The sequence below is a fragment of the Geotrypetes seraphini genome, chromosome 10 (genome assembly GCF_902459505.1).
Source record: "Geotrypetes seraphini chromosome 10, aGeoSer1.1, whole genome shotgun sequence".
Classification (NCBI taxonomy): domain Eukaryota; kingdom Metazoa; phylum Chordata; class Amphibia; order Gymnophiona; family Dermophiidae; genus Geotrypetes; species Geotrypetes seraphini.
Genome location: NC_047093.1, coordinates 1,283,525 through 1,301,288, shown reverse-complemented (window position 1 = coordinate 1,301,288; position 17,764 = coordinate 1,283,525). Strand labels below are relative to the sequence as shown.

Sequence of the window (17,764 nt, the reverse complement as noted above, 5' to 3'; positions counted from 1 at the left end):
CGAAGCCCGTGCCCTGGTGCCTCGCAGGTAAAGACTGAACAGAAGTAATCATTCAGTAGTTTGGCTTTATCGGAGTCAGTTTCCACATAATTCCCGTCTGGCGTTCTAAGGCGTACTATCCCGTTTGTGTTCTTTTTCCTGTCGCTAATGTATCTGAAGAAGGATTTGTCCCCTTTCTTGATGTTCTTCGCTAGAGTTTCTTCCATACGAAGTTTGGCCTCCCTGACTGCTGTTTTGACCGCTGCAGACTTTGTCCTGTATTCAATGTTTGCTTCTTTTTCCCCCATGCGTTTGTATGATAGAAATGCTCTTTTCTTCTCCTTGACGAGGTATGATACCTCATCTGTGAACCATTGGGGTTTCCTTTTTCTTTGTTGTTTGGTTACCGATTTTATGTAGCGGATAGTTGCCTCATGAAGGATCGATTTCAAGGTTGTCCACATAGCTTCCACATTATCAGTTACTTCTTGAACCTGCAGCGTCTGGTAGACGAAATCTCCCATGCGTGCGAAGTCAGTGTCCCTGAAATTGAGTACCCTTGTTTTTGTTTGTGATCTAGGGAAGCCTTTCTTAAGGTTAAACCATACCATGTTATGGTCACTGGTGGCTAGCGTTTCTCCCACCGAGACGTCCGAGACGCTTTCCCCATTCGTAAGTACCAGGTCCAGGATGGCCTGGGCCCTAGTGGGCTCTAGTACCATTTGTTTGAGCCTTACTCCCTTCATGGACGTTAATATCCTCCTGCTATCACAAGTTGTCGCTGATAGTGTGTTCCAGTCTACATCAGGCATGTTGAAGTTTCCTAATAGAACAGCCTCCCCCCGTAAGGTGATATTCTCAATGTCTTCAATTAATTCTGCGTCCTTTTCCTCCGATTGTCTCGGAGGTCTGTATACCACACCAAGGTACAGACATTTTTCTCCACCTCTGGCCAAGTTTACCCAGATGGATTCCCCAGTATACTTGACATCTGTGATCCTGGTTGTCTTAATGTTCTCTTTGATATAAAGTGCTACCCCACCACCTAACTTACCCTCTCTATCTTGTCTAATCAGGTTGTATCCTGGTATGGTTATATCCCACCCATGAGAGTCTGTGAACCATGTTTCGGATATTGCTACTATGTCTATGTCTGCATTAACTATTTCTGTTTCTAGTTCTAGAAATTTATTCCCTAGGCTGTGTGCGTTAACATACATAGCTCTCCACTCTTTCTGTTTGCTAAGCTCCTGTTGTGAGCCACCCATTTGAGTCAAATTGTCTCCTAGCGATTCGTTTGCAGTAAGGGTACTTACCTCAGACCTAGAAGCGTAATGTTGGTTCTCTACATCAGGATTGTTACTTACTGCTCTGGTGTAAAAGTGGGTACCCACCCCCGACTTACCTAGTTTAAAGCCCTTCGAAATAGGTGGGCTAGTCTGTCTCAGAAGTCACCCCCAAAGCAACAGAAGCACTAAATCGGATGGAGCAATGGATGACTAAATTCAGACTAAAGCTAAATTCAGAGAAAAATTTTTTTTATAGCATCGCCATGCCCACTTGACACTAAAGCATCATTGTGCATCAATAACCTTAGTTATCCCATTCAACACACTATGAATAATAATAACAGTTTATACACCGCAGTAACGTGAAGTTCTATGCGGTTTACAAAAGATTAAGCAAAGGTACAAATTGATTGACTTTAAGAGGAGTGGAAGAAGAAAATTAATAGGACAGGAAATCCATTGTTGAGGAGAAAGTGATCAATAGAACAAGTTAATCGCTATTGAGGGGAAAGAGATGAGTGGATCAGTTGTCTAGATGCTTTAGGAACAGGTGTGTTTTTAGACGTTTCCTAAATTCCTCATAAGTAGTGGGCGAAAGCAATTGTTCTAGGTCTTTACCCCATGATGCTGCTTGGTGTGAGAGAAGATGTTCATGGTGTTTTTTCAGTTTACAACCTCTCACTGGGGGGGAAACGAAGTTAGAATGTGAGCTTCTCTTGTGTCTGTTGGCTGAGAAGGAGAAAAGGTCAGTTATGTATTTAGGGGCAAGTCCGTGTAGTGCTTTAATGCAAAAGCAGGCGAATTTAAACTTTACGCATGCCTCCATCGGCAGCCAATGCAACTGCCGATAGTAGGGTGTCACGTGGTCAAATTTCTTTAGCCCAAAGATCAGTCTGACTTCTGCATTTTGCATCAATTGTAAACGTCGCATATTCTTTTGGGAAATTGCCAAATAGGCGATGTTACAGTAGTCAAGTAGACTTAGTACGAGGGATTGGACCAGGGTTCTGAATGCCGATGTATCGAAATAAGCTTTAATGGATCTGAGTTTCCAGAGAGTAAAGAATCCCTTTCTGATTAAGGAGTCTACCTGGTCTTTCATGGTTAGGCATTGATCCAGAGTTACAACTAGTATCTTTATGGTGGGCTGGATAGGGTAACTAAGTTTATTGATACATAGTGGTATTTTGGTGTCAAGCGGATGTGATGAAGCAACGAAGAATGTCGTTTTTTCTGAATTAAGTTTGAGCCTAAAGTTTGTCATCCATTGCTCCATCACGTTTATGGCTTCTGAAGCTTTGGGAATAGTTTCAGAGACAGAATCAGTGAATGGGATGATAATCGTAAAGTCATCTGCATAACTAAATAGTTTTATACCCAGCTGGGTTAGTTGCGTGCCCAGTGAGGACATGTAGACATTGAAAAACAATGGGGATAGTGGAGACCCTTGTGGCACACTGGATGGATTGCTCCAGGTGTCGGAAAGCTCATAATTAAAATTTACCTGATAGGTGCGGGATATAAGGAAGCCACGGAATCAGTTCAACACCTCATCCCTGATACCAATAGCGTCTAGGCATTGTAGCAGTTTCCCGTGGTCTACCAGATCAAAGGCTGAGCTCATATCGAATTGCATGACCAGGGCATTGAGGCCCTTGCTAAACAGTAGGCGCAGATTGTCTAAGATAGCTGCAATTACTGTCTCCATACTGAATAACGGTCTAAAACCAGATAGAGTTTCATGTAGGAGAGAGAATTGATTAAGATAATCCATCAGTTGGGTGTGTACCGATCTCTCCATGATTTTTACAATAAACGGAATGGATGCTACCGGTCTGTAGTTGGATATTAGGGCTGAAGATTCTTTACGATTGGGATATGAAGATATTGGGAGTAACACTGGACCAGAGCCTGACCATGAAAGACCAGGTAGACTCCCTGATTAGAAAGATCTTTCTCACCCTCTGGAAGCTTTGGTCTATTAGAGCTTACTTTGATGTCTCATCATTTAGAATTCTGGTATAATCCCTCATACTGAGTCAACTCGATTATTGTAACATCGCCTACTTGGCACTCTCCCTGAAGAACATGCGGCGATTGCAACTGGTACAAAATGCAGCGGTTAGGTTACTTTGTGGACTGAAGAAGTTTGATCACATGACACCTTCCTACCGACTTCTGCACTAGCTGCCGATGGAGACACGTGTGAAATTCAAGTTTTGTTGTTTTTGCTTCAAGGTACTTTACGGCTTAGCCCCTAAATATATAATAGACCTTTTCTCCTTCACAACCAACAGATTCAGGAGAATCTCACATCCGAACTTTGTTTCTACACCAGTTAGAGGTTGTAAATTTAAAAGTCATCACCAACATTCTCTCACATCAAGCAGCATTATGGGGTAAAGACCTGGAACAACTGCTTGTGCCTACTACTTATAGGGAATTCAGGAAATGCCTAAAAACATACCTGTTCCTGAAGTACTTAGGTAACTGACCTATACAATTTTAGTCCTCAACAAATGATCTTTAGAACTGTTATTCACTAACTCTGAACTTTGTTTATTCCCCTTGATCTGTAATACATTTTAATCATTGTAAACCGCATAGAACTTTATGGTCTTGCGGTATATAAACTGTTATCAAGCCTGTATGTTTCCCCTTCTCTTGCGTCCCACCACCTCCGACGCAATGTCTTTCCCCTTGGCCATAATTACTCTGCCGGAAACAGGAAGTGTCATCAGAAGGGGCGGGACGCAGCCAAGGGAAGGCGATAGGACACTGGAGGTCGTTTGCCGCGCTGTGACCGCTGCTAAGCTAATTAAGGCAGCCTGCAGAACGAACCTAGCAGGTTGCCATTGGCCTCCGAAGCAGGTTGCCTCTGCCGCGGTCCCACCCCTCCTCTGACATCAGGGGCGGGACCGTGGCAGAGGCAACCTGCTTCGGAGGCCAATGGCAGCCTGCTTAGTTCACTGTGCAGGCTGCCGTAATTAGGTCAGCGGTGATCACAGCGTGGAAGAAGACCTCTATCGCTGGGTTAGGAAGCAGCTTGGAGGTAAGGCCCCGCCCATTGCGAGGGCGGGATGCTGGATCTGAACACCGCAAGTGAGAGAGAGGAGGCTTCGGGCGCTCACCGACGCTAGGGAGAGCCGTATGGGGTGCGGGCATTTAAAATGGTACATCATGGTGGGGTGTTTTAAAGAAAGTACCTTCGCTGCTTAAGACGCACGGACATTTCCACCCACTTTTGGTTGGAAAAAAGTGCGTCTTATGAAGCGAAAAATACAGTAAATTATCTGGTACAAAAGAGTCTACCTGAGGGTATTATAAAATATCCTTCAAGTACATTCTAAGGAGTTCCAAAGGTGCCAGATAGTGTGAGATAGGAAAGTTGAAGAATCTAAGATTCTTTTGCCTCATTAAATTCTCTGTTTTCTCCATTTGTATATGAAGCAAAGTACTATCCTTAATATTAGCCATAGCTTCACTTGACTGTAAAAGCTCATATTGCAAATCTTGGAAGTACCTCATGGTACATGTCTGCTGGTAAAGTTGTACCCTCAGCTGACTTACCTACCAGCAGCAGTATGGAGCCAAACTGCCAAAAATTTTCGTTTGTGAATTTTTTTGCCTATTTTGCTGACTTGTATAAATGGAAGCACGTTCGTAAAAGATTTCAAACTTGGCACAGAAACTTGCCCCAAGGTGTTATACCAAACTGTAAAATTTTAGACTCCTCGGTAGTTTCCTTCTGCCGCAGTACTTGAGCAAAGTTGGCGTTTTAGGTCACATGAGGCATGGGAGTGGATCGATTGCATTTGTTCAACCACCTCTAGCTCCTGACATAATTGAGATAGATCCAAAATATTTTGCAGAGTTTCATTTGAGACCCTAGACAACACCCCTGTAAAATTTTGTTGGATTTCAAGGGGGTCAAGCGTAGGCGGTTTTCAGTATTGGTCCACTTGACATGTAATGACCCTGTGGCCTTATTATGAATGGGTCAAAAATTCTAACATTCGCAAAATGAGGATCAAATATATTGTGCAAGATTTTGAGAATCGGAATTTAGTTGACTATCTGAGAGGCATTGCATAAAATTTTGAATTAAAAAAAAAATTCCAAAATATAAACACAGGCTCTCAGGCAGTACAGAAAACAAATAAAAGGAAGGGGGAAATGAGAACAACGCCATCTATAAAGCTGCTTCCAACAGGAATATGTAGAAGCTGATAAAGAAAAGGCCGAATTGCTTAACAAATATTTCTGTTCTGTGTTCATGGCTGAAGTGCAGGGAATAGGGATGGAGGAGTAATAGACCCTGATCGATTTTCAGAGGGTTGTGTTCATGTGGAGCTAGCTAAAATAAAGGTAGAGAAAGTGATGGGGCCGGATGGTGTACATCTGAAGGAACTTAGGGAAGTTCTGGTGGCTCCGCTGACTGACCTTTTCAACAAGTTTCTAGAGTCGGGAGTGGTACCGGAGGATTGGAGAAGGTTGGATGTGTCCCCCTCCTAATGTTTTTTCCTCGTTTATGGTTCTTTTCTATACCCTGGAAAATACTGAATTGTAGTTTTGCCCTTTTTTTGCCTAGTGTTTTGGTTGGTCTGTATGTCTGTCGTTTCTAACTACTGTTTTAAAAATAATTTTTTTTATTTTTTAAAAAAACATTATGTTTAAATAAATGTTATTTTTTTATGCTGTAACTTGCTTAGTAAAAATTAAGTTAAGTGATTCATCAAATTAAAATAAAACTTGAAACTTGTCCCTCTCCACAAAAATAGAAGTAAGGAAGAAGTAGGGAATTACAGGCTGGTAAGTCTGACTTCTGTGGTAAGAACATAAGCATTGCCTCTGCCGGGTCAGAGCAGGGATCCTTCGTGCCCAGTAGGCCGCTCCCGCGGCGGCACCCCAGGTCCATGACCTGTAAGTGATCCTTTACCTAAACCTTTTATTCCCTAATCATTTAATATTCTGTATAGTAACCCTCTATCTATACCAGTGGTCTCAAACTCAAACCCTTTGTGGGACCACATTTTGGATTTGTAGGTACTTGGAGGGCCGCAGAAAAAATAGTTAATGTCTTATTAAAGAAATGACAATTTTGCATGAGGTAAAACTCTCTATAGTTTATAAAACTTTCCTTTAACAGTTAAAAGGAAAGATATATAAACTATAAAGAGTTTTACCTCATGCAATATTGTCATTTCTTTAATAAGACATTAACTATTTTTTCTGCGGCCCTCCAAGTACTCTATTTTTTTCTGCAGCAATCATTTAAAGTTCAATATCTTTTCTTTCTCAAAACTGGCTCATTTCAATCACTAAATTGAAAATAAAATCATTTTCCTACCTTTGTTTGGTAATTTCATCAGTCTCTGGTTGCACTTTATTCTTCTGATTGTGCATCCAATACTTCTTCCCTTCTTTCAGCCTCCTGTATGCTTCCTCTCCTCCAGACCTCATTCCCTCCCCCAACTTTTTCTTTCTTTCTCTGTCTGTCTTTCTCTGATTCCGTGCCCCATTTTTTGCTTTGTTTCTGGTTCCCTGTCCCCCCTCCTTCTTTCTTCCTTCCTCCGTGCCCCATTTTTTGCTTTTTTTTTCTGGCTCCCTGTCCCCACCCCACCTTCTTTCTTCCTTCCTTCCTTCCCCCATGCCACCGCCGCGGCGGAATAGGCTGCTGCTGCTGCCGCTATTGGGAACAGGCCATCTCCCTGCTTCTCTTCTGCATGGGGCCGACCAACTCTCGCTGCCCGATGTCAATTCTAACGTCGGAAAGGACATTCCGGGCAGCCAGGCAGCGATTGGCTAGCCAGAACGTCCTCTCGACGTCAGAATTGACATCGGGCCGCCAGAGTTGGTCGGCCCTGCAGGGAAGAGAACAGTGGACCGCCCCCCCTTGGTATGCCACTGGAGCAGCAGCGTGTCTGGCCGGCTCGTTCGTTCAAAGCTGCGGGTGGCGGCTCCTTGCGAGATCCGCGCCTGCGTCTGAAGCCTCTCTGATGTTGTGACATCAGAGAGGCTTCCGATGCAGGAGTGGATAGCGCAAGGAGCCACCAACCCGCGGCTTTGAGCGAACGAGCCAGCTGCTGCTCCAAAAGGAAGAGAATGATGGCCTCCAGACCGCGGGTCACAAATAAAACCTGGAGAGCCACATGCGGCCCATGGGCCGCGTGTTTGAGACCGCTGATCTATACCCTTCAATCCCCTTCTCCTTCAGGAAATCATCCAAACCTTTTTTGAAACCCAATATCGTACTCTGTCCTACCACCTCCTCTGGAAGCGCATTCCAGGTGTCCACCACCCTCTGAATGAAGAAGAACTTCCTAGCATTTGTTCTGAATCTCTCCTTTCAATTTTTCTGAATGCCTTTTTGTTTTTGTTTTCCCCGCTAGTCTGAAGAATCTGTCCCTCTCCACCTTCTCTATGCCCTTCATGATCTTATAAGTCTCTATCATGTCCCCTCTAAGTCTCCGCTTTTCCAGGGAAAATAGCCCTAGCTTCTCTAGCCTTTCAGCATATGAAAGATTTTCCATGCCTTTTATCATCCTTGTTGCTCTTTTCTGGACCCTCTCGAGCATCGCCATATCCTTAAGGTACGGCGACCAGTATTGGACACAGTACTCCAGATGCGGGCGCACCATCGCCCGATACAGTGGCAGGATAACTTCCTTCGTTCTGATAGTGATACCTTTTTTGATAAAGCCCAACATTCTGTTCGCCTTCTTTGAGGCCGCTGCGCATTGTGCCTCCGGCTTCATCGTTTTATCCATCAAAACCCCCAAGTCCTTTTCTAGGCAACTAAAAACCTGGCTCTTCTCTAACATGTAATTTCTTTTCCCTTACTTTTCCACTCGATTTATAAACTTATATAAACCTTTTCCTACCCTTTCTCATTTTTAAGTTCTTGTAAACCGTGCCGAGCTCTACTTCCGTGGAGATGATGCAGTATATAAACTTAAGGTTTAGTTTAGTTTAGTTTAGTTCCCCAAGTACCATCCCTTCCATCGTATAGTTATACATCGAGTTCCCTTTCCCTATGTGCAAGACTTTACATTTCTCTACATTGAAGCTCATCTGCCATTTATTTGCCCACTCACTCAGTTTGTTCAGGTCCCTTTGTAGTTCTTTACATTCCTCAACAGTTCTAACCCTACTGGAGAGTTTTGTGTCGTCCACGAATTTTATAACCTCGCACTTCGTATCTTATTCCAGGTCATTAATGCAGTGTTTTTCAACCGCTGTTCCGCGGCACACTAGTGTGCCGCGAGATGTTGCCTGGTGTGCCGCAGGGCTGCCATCAGGGCAGTACTACCAGTCTTGCATTCAGGGGCCCGGAGCTGACAGGGGGCCCGAGGCAGGGGCGCCAGTAGCTCGCCAAGGCAAAGTGAGTTGATCACCCAGGACTCACTTTGTCTTGGCGATCTAATCTATCGAGCCGATAAGTCTTCTTCTCCCCGACGTCAATTCTGCAGTCGGAGAGGAAGTTCGGGCCAGCCAATCGCTGCCTGGCTGGGCGGAACTTCCTCTCCGATTGCAGAATTGACATCAGGGAGAGCATGCGTCGGCGTCGGCTTTGGGGCCTGTTATCCATTGGTGGGTCCTGTTCCCCGATGGCAGCGGCAGTGGCAGTGGCTTGGGGAACGGCAGGGAGAAAGAAAGAAAGGGGGCAGGCAGGGAAACAGAAGGAAAGAAGAGAAACAGAAAAAAAGAAAGAAAGGTCAGGGAGAGAGGAAGAAAAAGTTGGGGGAGGGAATGAGGTGTGGAGGAGAGAAAGCATACAGGCTGATAGAAGGGAAGAAAGATTAGATGCACAGTCAGAAGAAGAAAGTGCAACCAGAAATCACCAGACAAGGTAGGAAAAATGATTTTATTTTAAATTTAGCAAAGTGGAGGCAGTATTACCACAGTTTTCAAAGGAATTTGCCCAAATAACTTAATAGTTAACTGGGTAAATTCCCAGAGATGAAAACTTCCCTTCACATAATAACATAGTAACATAGTAGATGACGGCAGATAAAGACCCGAATGGTCCATCCAGTCTGCCCAACCTGATTCAATTTTTTTTTTTTTTCTTCTTAGCTATTTCTGGGCGAGAATCCAAAGCTTTACCCGGTACTGTGCTTGGGTTCCAACTGCCGAATTCTCTGTTACGACTTACTCCAGCCCATCTACACCCTCCCAGCCATTGAAGCCCTCCCCTGCCCATCCTCCTCCAAACGGCCATACATAGACGCAGACCGTACAAGTCTGCCCAGTAACTGGCCTAGTTCAATCTTTAATATTATTTTCTGATTCTAAATCTTCTGTGTTCATCCCACGCTTCTTTGAACTCAGTTACAGTTTTACTCTCCACCACCTCTCTCGGGAGCGCATTCCAGGCATCCACCACCCTCTCCGTAAAGTAGAATTTCCTAACATTGCCCCTGAATCTACCACCCCTCAACCTCAAATTATGTCCTCTGGTTTTACCATTTTCCTTTCTCTGGAAAAGATTTTGTTCTACGTTAATACCCTTCAAGTATTTGAACGTCTGAATCATATCTCCCCTGTCTCTCCTTTCCTCTAGGGTATACATATTCAGGGCTTCCAGTCTCTCCTCATACGTCTTCTGGCGCAAGCCTCCTATCATTTTCGTTGCCCTCCTCTGGACCGCCTCAAGTCTTCTTACATCTTTCGCCAGATACGGTCTCCAAAACTGAACACAATACACCAAGTGGGGCCTCATCAATGACCTGTACAGGGGTATCAACACCTTCTTCCTTCTACTGACTACGCCTCTCTTTATACAGCCCAGAATCCTTCTGGCAGCAGCCACTGCCTTGTCACACTGTTTTTTCGCCTTTAGATCTTCGGACACTATCACCCCAAGGTCCCTCTCCCCGTCCGTGCATATCAGCTTCTCTCCTCCCAGCATATACGGTTCCTTCCTATTATTAATCCCCAAATGCATTACTCTGCATTTCTTTGCATTGAATTTTAGTTGCCAGGCATTAGACCATTCCTCTAACTTTTGCAGTTCCTTTTTCATATTTTCCACTCCCTCTTCGGTGTCTACTCTGTTACAAATCTTGGTATCATCTGCAAAAAGGCACACTTTTCCTTCTAACCCTTCAGCAATATCACTTACATACATATTGAACAGGATTGGCCCCAGCACCGAATCCTGAGGGACTCCACTAGTCACCTTTCCTTCCTTCGAGCGACTTCCATTAACCACCATCCTCTGGCGTCTGTCCGACAGCCAGTTTCTGACCCAGTTCACCACTTTGGGTCCTAACTTCAGCCCTTCAAGTTTGTTCAACAGCCTCCTATGAGGAACTGTATCAAAGGCTTTGCTGAAATCCAAGTAAATTACATCTAGCATATGTCCTCGATTCAGCTCTCTGGTCACCTAATCAAAAAATTCAATCAGGTTCGTTTGGCACGATTTACCTTTTGTAAAGCCATGTTGCCTCGGATCCTGTAACCCATTAGATTCAAGGAAATACACTATCCTTTCTTTCAGCAACACTTCCATTATTTTTCCAACAACTGAAGTGAGGCTCTCCGGCCTGTAGTTTCCTGCTTCATCCCTGTGACCACTTTTATGAATAGGGACCACATCCGCTCTCCTCCAATCCCCAGGAATCACTCCCGTCTCCAGAGATTTGTTGAACAAGTCTTTAATAGGACTCGCCAGAACCTCTCTGAGCTCCCTTAGTATCCTGGGATGGATCCCGTCTGGTCCCATCGCTTTGTCCACCTTCAGTTTTTCAAGTTGCTCATAAACACCCTCCTCTGTGAACGGCGCAGAATCTACTCCATTTTCTCGTGTAACTTTGCCAGACAATCTCGGTCCTTCTCCAGGATTTTCTTCTGTGAACACAGAACAGAAGTATTTGTTTAGCACATTTGCTTTCTCCTCATCACTCTCCACATATTTGTTCCCAGCATCTTTTAGCCTAGCAATTCCATTTTTTATCTTCCTCCTTTCACTAATATATCTGAAAAAATTTTTATCTCCCTTTTTTACATTTTTAGCCATTTGTTCTTCCGCCTGTGCCTTCGCCAAACGTATCTCTCTCTTGGCTTCTTTCAATTTCACCCTGTAGTCCTTTCTGCTCTCCTCTTCTTGGGTTTTTTTATATTTCATGAACGCCAACTCTTTCGCCTTTATTTTCTCAGCCACTAGGTTGGAGAACCATATCGGCTTCCTTTTTCTCTTGTTTTTATTGATTTTCTTCACATAAAGGTCCGTAGCCATTTTTATCGCTCCTTTCAGCTTAGACCACTGTTTTTCCACTTCTCTTATGTCCTCCCATCCTAACAGCTCTTTCTTCAGGTACTTTCCCATTGCATTAAAGTCCATACGTTTGAAATCTAGGACTTTAAGTATCGTGCGGCCGCTCTCCACTTTAGCCGTTATATCAAACCAAACCGTTTGATGATCGCTACTACCCAGGTGAGCACCCACTCGAACATTAGAGATACTCTCTCCATTTGTGAGGACCAGATCCAATATCGCTTTTTCCCTTGTGGGTTCCGTCACCATTTGTCTGAGCAGAGCCTCTTGAAAGGCATCCACAATCTCCCTACTTCTTTCCGATTCCGCAGACGGAACATTCCAGTCCGCATCCGGCAGGTTGAAATCTCCCAACAGCAGAACCTCCTCTTTCCTTCCAAACTTTTGGATATCCACAATCAGATCCTTATCAATTTGCTGCGATTGAGTCGGAGGTCTGTAGACTACACCCACGTAGATAGAAGTTCCATCTTCTCTTTTCAGAGCAATCCATATCGCTTCTTCCTCTCCCCAGGTCCCTTGCATTTCGGTCGCTTGGATATTGATCTTTACATAGAGAGCTACTCCTCCACCTTTATGACCATCTCTGTCCTTCCTAAAAAGATTATATCCCGGTATGTTTGCATCCCATCCATGTGATTCACTGAACCATGTCTCTGTGATAGCAACAATATCTAGATCTGCCTCTAATATCAGGGCTTGCAGATCATGAACTTTGTTGCTTAGACTGCGAGCATTTGTGGTCATCGCTTTCCAGCTATTTTTCAGCAATAATCTCCTTTATCCCAGGACAAGCAGGCATGATATTCTCACATGTGGGTGACGTCATCTACGGAGCCCCGATGCGGAAGCATTTTCAAGCAAACTTGATTGAAGATTTAAGTTTGCTCTGCTGCTCCACGCATGCGTGCCTTCCTGCTCCACTAGGGGGTGCATCCCCTCGTGGTCTCCAGTTCAAAATTTTCCGCGAGCCTAGAAGACGTGTTTTTCAGGCTCTGCCCCAACTGCCTTCTAGCACCGCGATTTTTTCTTGTTTTTTCACGATTAAGTCGCTGTGCGCGAATTCCTTACCTTTTTACTTGATTCCTGCTTCGTTTTCAACGACCCGGAGGCTTCCGGGTCCCCGTGGCCGCGTGGCTAATCGAGCCGCGGCTACTTTCGATTTAATGTCCCGGCCTTTGACCGGCTTTAAAAAGTGCACCCGGTGCGAGCGGCTTCTTTCTCTCACAGACCCGCATCGCCGGTGCATCCTTTGTCTGGGGGCGACTCATCCAACCGACTCCTGCCCCCAGTGCGCTATTTTCCAAAACCGGGCCCTCCGCCGAAGAAAAGCCCACATGGCGGATCTCTTCACCCCGGACCAACCCCCCACTTCGGCCTCGAGGTCGGCCCTGGCCTCGGCCCCGGCCTTGACCTCGGCCCCGGAAACCTCGGCATCGCCTCGAGACTCGACCCCGAAGTCCTCGGGACAACAGAAAGCCTCGGCTCCGGGTAAGTCCCCTCTTCCCTCTTCAGGTTCTGTAACAGCGAAGAAGCCAGCCTCGGGGACAACGGCGACGCAGGGCGGAAGCCCCATGCTTACAGCCCCGTCTAAGCCCTCCAAGCGTGCCTCCACCACACGGGAATACTCTGATACGAGGTCGCCCCCGGTGGAGCGCACAGAGGCAGGGGACATGCCCTCGATGCTGTCCGTACCCGTCTTCCAGGACCTACTCCGAGCGATGATCACGTCGGAGCTGTCCGCTGCAATGGCCCAGTTTCAATCGGCCTCGACCTCGAATGTGCCAGACCAGCCTGAGCCTCACACCGAACAACCTCGAGGAAAGGTGCGCAATCCTCGCCGCATCCCATCCTCCTCGGACTCCTCGCCGAGACGCCCAAAACGTTCCCCCTCCGCAGACCGCAGAGGGGCAAAACGTCGGGTTAGAACTACAGAAACCTCGAACCGCCGTACCTCCAAGAGGGCACGAGGTTCACCAACTCTACGAGGCCGTTCTCCCACACCTCGTACGAGACCACTAAGGGTGGCTGAGTTATCACTCTCCAACCCGCGCATCCTCCGAACTCCCCCTCGGACGCATTCTCCGAGGGAATCCGGATCGAGGTCACCAATCCGACATCGATCGGTACCCCTAACCCCGGCATCGTCTCCGAGGGGCTCCTCGAGACGCCGAAGATCGACAACCCCGGAACACTCTCACAGTGCTTCCCCAACCTCGGAGCATGGATCAGAGCATGAACCTCGATACTCGAGGGAAGCCTCCTTATCCTTCTCCACCCGGCGAAGGTCTCGTTCCCTGACCCCGCACGGGGCTCCGGGGACATCTCGCCCATCCTTCACTCGCTTTGTCCAAGACATGGGCCACGCATTGGACTTAGATCTCCAGTCCGACTCCAGATACTCTAAGGAGTACCTGGCGGAGCTGGATATGCCATCACTGCCCAGAGAGTCCCTCCGCTTACCACCTAACCCGGTGCTCCAACAGGCCTTCTTCAGGAACCTGGAGACCCCCTACATGGTCACGGCCGTACCCTCCAAAATGGAGGCCAAGTACCGCACAGTACCTTATCCGGGATTCGAGCAACCACAGCTCTCCCACCAATCGCTGCTAGTGGAATCCTCCTTGAAAAAGGCTCACCCGTCCCGAGTCTCAGCAGCGGTACCCCCAGGCCGGGAAGGCCGAACCCTGGACAAGTTCGGCAGGAGACTATACCAAAACACAATGATGGCCTCTAGGGTGCAAAGCTACACTTTCACCTTCACATCATACCTCAAACACCTCATTGGACTATTGAGAGCCTTTGAGACTGACCTACCGGCCTCCCGGCAGGAAACGTTCGGCCTGCTTTTAGAGTCCCTCTCCAACCTGCGCCTTCATCTATTCCACGCGGCCTACGATGGCTTCGAACTTTCCTCCAGAGAAGCAGCCTTCGCTATCGCCATGCGCCGACTAGCTTGGCTGCGCCTGGTCGACATGGACCCCAACTTACAGGACCGGTTAGCAAACCTCCCCTGCGTGGGAAAGGAATTGTTCGATGACACTATCGAGGCGGCGACAAAACGCCTCTCCGAACATGAACGCTCATTTGCCTCCCTTGTCCGGCAAAAGCCCAAACCGCCAGCGCCCAGGCCATACAGGGCCCCTCCGCGCCGCTACCCACAAAAGTCCACCCCTGCTTTCTCGCGGCCCCCACCCAGACGTCCGCAAGCCCATCAAAGGGCCATGCCCAAGTCCCAACCGCCCGCGACCACCAAACCATCCCCGTCCTTTTGACGGGACACGCGGAAGGGGGCGGGCCCCCTCCGCCATAGTCCCAGACCGCCTTCCCATCGGAGGTCGACTCAAAGCCTTTTACCCTCGCTGGGAACAGCTCACGACGGACGCATGGGTCCTTGGCGTGATCTCATCAGGGTACTCTCTCAACTTTCGGGCCATTCCCCCGGACAACCCCCCAAGGAATTGCCCTCCCAACAGGACTCAGCTACCTCTACTCCTCTCCGAAGCTCGAGACCTGCTTCGCCTGAGAGCAGTGGAGAAGGTTCCCCCCGACCAACGGGGGAAGGGCTTCTACTCCCGTTACTTTCTGGTACCGAAAAAAACGGGAGACCTACGCCCAATACTAGACTTGAGACGCCTCAACAAATTCCTACTACGGGAAAAGTTTCGGATGCTCTCACTACCAACACTCTACCCCCTGATCGACGAGGGCGACTGGCTCTGCTCCCTCGATCTCAAGGAGGCGTACACACATGTCCCAGTGCACCCCGCTCACCGCAAGTTTTTGCGTTTCCAAGTAGGGGACTGGCACCTACAATACCGAGTCCTCCCCTTCGGACTAGCATCATCACCTCGGGTCTTCACCAAGTGCCTCGTGGTGGTAGCAGCAACCTTACGCTCCCAGGGCCTCCAGGTATTCCCCTACCTGGACGACTGGCTAATCAAAGCCCCGTCCAAAGAAGGGGCTATCTCAGCGACCCAACAGACTATTACCTATCTACAAAGTCTGGGGTTCGAAATAAACTTCCCAAAATCTCAACTACGCCCCTCACAATCCCTACAGTTCATCGGGGCCACGCTGGACACGGTTCGCCTCCGTTCCTTCCTCCCCCCTCCGCGCCGGGAGGCGTTAGTAAGTCTGAGCCGAAGGATCTCTCGGCTGACCTCAGTATCAGCCCGACAGATGATGATCCTCCTGGGCCACATGGCCTCCACCGTCCATGTCACACCCTTCGCCCGCCTCCATCTGAGAATCCCTCAATGGACCCTGGCGTCTCAATGGCGTCAAGACCGGGACCCGATCGACCGCTCCGTGACAGTGACTCCTTCATTGCAACGATCGCTCCGCTGGTGGGCCGACTCTTCAAATCTTTCCAAAGGTTTGCTCTTCCTCACCCCACCCCACAGCAAGGTACTCACCACGGACTCGTCGGAGTACGCTTGGGGAGCCCATCTAGACGGCCTGCGCACCCAAGGAATGTGGTCAGCACAAGACCGCCGCTGCCACATCAACGTGCTAGAACTTCGGGCCATCTACCTCGCAGCAGTAGCCTTCCAACATCTACTCCGCGACCGAGTGGTTCTCATCCGAACCGACAATCAAGTAGCGATGTACTACGTAAACAAACAAGGGGGCACAGGATCTTGGCCCCTTTGCCGGGAAGCCCTGCGCCTCTGGAAATGGGCAATCTCCAACAACACCTTCCTTCGGGCGGTGTACATACAAGGAGAACAAAACTGCCTGGCGGACAGACTCAGCCGCCTCCTCCAGCCACACGAGTGGTCACTACACTCTCAGGCCCTACGAGGAGTGTTCGAACGGTGGGGGACGCCTCAAATAGACCTGTTCGCGTCCCCCCACAATCACAAGCTGCCTCTCTTCTGCTCCCGGATATACTCCCCGGACCGGCTCGAGGCCGACGCCTTCCTCCTCGATTGGGAGGGAAGGTTCCTGTACGCGTTCCCGCCGTTCCCTCTGATACTGCGGACGCTTGTCCACCTGAAAACAGTACAAGCCACCCTGATCCTGATTGCCCCTCGCTGGCCACGCCAGCCGTGGTTTTCCCTTCTACTTCAACTCAGTGTCAGAGATCCACTGCCTCTGCCTCTGTTTCCCTCTCTACTGTCACAGGGTCAGGGTTCACTGTTACATCCCAATCTTCAATCTCTTCATCTGAATGCTTGGTTTCTCTCCCCCTGACTGCTCTCCCCGTGTCTCAATCAGTCAAGGAGATATTGGAGGCCTCTAGAAAAACCTCGACGAGAACCTGCTACTCCCAAAAGTGGACCAGATTCTCAACCTGGTGCTCCTCCCACAGCCAGGACCCGGTGTCGGTCCCCGTCCCCCTGGTCCTTGACTATCTACTTCAACTATCTCATTCCGGCCTAAAGACCAACTCCATTCGAGTACACCTCAGTGCGATTGCGGCCTTTCATCAGCCCCTGGAAGGGAAAGCCCTCTCGCTCCATCCCTTAGTCACTCGCTTCATGAAGGGCCTGCTGAACGTCCACCCCCCTCTCAAACCTCCCCCGGTGGTTTGGGACCTTAACGTGGTTCTGGCTCAACTAATGAAACCTCCATTTGAGCCCCTAGACAAATGCCATCCAAAATTCCTCACTTGGAAGGTAATTTTCCTACTTGCACTCACGTCCGCACGGCGGGTTAGTGAGCTACAAGCCCTGGTAGCGGACCCACCCTTCACGGTATTCCATCACGACAAGGTGGTACTCCGCACCCATCCAAAGTTCCTACCTAAAGTAGTGTCTGATTTCCATCTCAATCAGTCCATTGTCTTACCTGTGTTTTTTCCCAAGCCCCACTCTCACCCCGGAGAAGTGGCGCTCCACACTCTTGACTGCAAAAGAGCGTTGGCCTTTTACCTCCAACGCACTCAGCCACACCGGAAAGTCACACAACTGTTTTTGTCCTTCGACCCAAACCGGTTAGGCCACCCAGTTTCCAAACGCACCTTGTCCAACTGGTTGGCCGATTGCATCTCCTTTTGCTACGCTCAGGCTGGTCTCGCGCTACATGGTCGAGTAACGGGACACAAAGTCCGAGCGATGGCAGCCTCCGTAGCCTTCCTCAGGTCAACACCTATTGAGGAAATCTGCAAGGCTGCCACATGGTCTTCGGTTCATACCTTCACCTCCCACTACTGTCTGGACTCCCTGTCCAGAAGCGATGGCCGATTCGGCCAATCGGTGTTGCGAAA

The 17,764-nt window shown here is 48.2% G+C and overlaps 1 protein-coding gene across 10 annotated transcripts in view; it reads left to right on the top strand.

Moving 5' to 3' along the window:
* Positions 1–17,764, top strand: part of GPS1 (G protein pathway suppressor 1) — a 285,648-nt gene that overhangs the window by 68,438 nt on the left and 199,446 nt on the right. The gene's annotated exons all lie outside the window — the stretch shown is intronic.